Source organism: Hylobates moloch, unplaced genomic scaffold (assembly GCF_009828535.3).
Source record: "Hylobates moloch isolate HMO894 unplaced genomic scaffold, HMol_V3 SCAFFOLD_16, whole genome shotgun sequence".
In the NCBI taxonomy this organism is placed as follows: Eukaryota; Metazoa; Chordata; class Mammalia; order Primates; family Hylobatidae; genus Hylobates; species Hylobates moloch.
In genome coordinates this window covers 6,307,732-6,309,733 of record NW_026652291.1, presented here as the reverse complement: position 1 = coordinate 6,309,733, position 2,002 = coordinate 6,307,732, and positions in this window count along the sequence as shown.

Below are 2,002 nucleotides of genomic sequence, written 5' to 3'. Positions count from 1 at the left end.
CCCTCTGAGCTGTGTCTGTGGAGTCAGCCAGGAGACCTTCTCCTCCTCTGGCCTCTGCAAGATCAAACCTCCCTGTTAGTGTCGAGTCAAAAAACATTTCCTGAGCCCCTGCTATGTGCTAAGGCCGCTGGATAGGGATCAGAAAGAATTCAAATCGAGCTCAGCTGCTTCCTGGCAGTGTGACCTCGGGCAAGGCCCTTCAACCCCCCAAAGCCTCAGTTTCCTGCTCTGTGAGATGGAATCCTAGCGGGGCCTCCCTCACAACGCAGTTCCAAGGAGGAACTGAGAAAGCTCACTCAGGTGAAAGTACCAAGCTCAGCATCTGGGCGTGAAAGGCGCTTCACCTGTGTGAATGCAATCCTCATAGATAGCCAATACCAAGTAGAACGCAGCGAGTTCTATGGAGACAAAGATGAGGGGTGTTGTGCAAATACACCAAGGAAGGCTTCCTGGGGGAGGAGGTCTCTTCACTTCCCTTTCAAGGCTCAGCCAGACATCACTTCCTCCAGGAAGGCTTCCCTCTGCAGGCTCCAACCAGGCTCTGGGCCTCATCCATCACAGCACCTCAGTCCCTGGGCTGTAACCCTGCAGGCCCCAAGCTGCTACTGAACTCGGTGGGTGCAGGAACGGTGCCTTCTTCACCTCTGGGACCCCACAGTACCCCAGGACTTGACATGTGAACAGCTCTCGTTTTACCAGCTGTAATCGAGACACGCTGTAATTCCTCCATAACTCCCCCAGGTACCACCCTATTTCTCCAAGAAGAGCACATTTGTGACAGGGCTGTCTATGCTCACTCCGTTGGGTCTCTGTCTTCCCAGTCCCTGTGGAAGCCACCCCATCCGCCTTGGCTCTCAGGAGCCACCCAAGGGCCCTTGCCAAAGTCACCACTGGCCTCTCTATTGCTAACTGCAATGTCACCACACAGTCCTCATCACTCCAGGCCCGTCGATTGCCTGTGCCATAGCAGGGCATTCCTCCTCTCCGCTGGGCTTTGAGGTAGCCACGTGCCCCTGGTTTTTCCCCATCTCACCGGCCAGAAATCTCTTTTCTGGTTCTCCCTCATCTCTCAACCTCTGGGCATAGTTCTGCCCCAGAGCTCATCCCTCGGACCTCTTCTCAACTTACACTCGCTCCCTTGGCGATACCAACCTCTCATGTGGCTTCAAATGCCATCTACATGCCAATGTGTCCCCAGCCCCGAACAATGCTTCCATGTATCCAGCCACCTGATGGACTTCCTCACTAACAGTGGACTAACACACTAACAGTGAGTGCCTAACAGGCCTCTCACTATTAACCTCTCCAAGACTGACTTCAGAGCTCCACTCCCCAAATCTGCTCTGCCCACAGTATTCTCTAATTCAGAAGATGGTCAGTGCTCAGGCTAAAACCCTGAGTCAGCCCTGACCTCTCTCTTTCTCCCACACCCAACATCCAACCCCTCATCGCACTGTATGGGTTCTGCCTTTAAAGTCTTTCCAGAACATGGCCAGGTCTCACTAACCCCACTGCCACCTCCCCAGGCCAAGAGCCTCCTATCTGGTCTTTCTGTTTCTTCCTCCAGGCTACTCTCAACAGTCAGTCTGATCTTTTGAAGCATAAGCCAGATCGTAATACTGCTCTGATGAAAACTTTCTGTTACTCAGAGTAAAAACCAGAGACCCTGTGATAGCCCAGAGGGTCCTAGGTCCCAGCCTCCTTGGCCTCTCTGACCTTAACCCCACCATTCTCTCCCTCCGGAACACCACTCTGCTGGCCTGCGGATTATTCTGCAACTTGCAGGCAGGTACATGTCTCAGGGTCTTTGCATCTTCTATTTCCTCTCCCTGCAATATGTTCCCCAGGTCATGGCCTGCTTCCCCTCCTCCTTTAGGTCTCTGTTCATATATTGCCTTCTCAAGGAGACCTTCCTGGACCAGCTGATTTATCACTGAAACACTGACAACTTGGTTAAAATGAACCAATTCCTTGAAAAATACCAATTATCAAAACTGACATA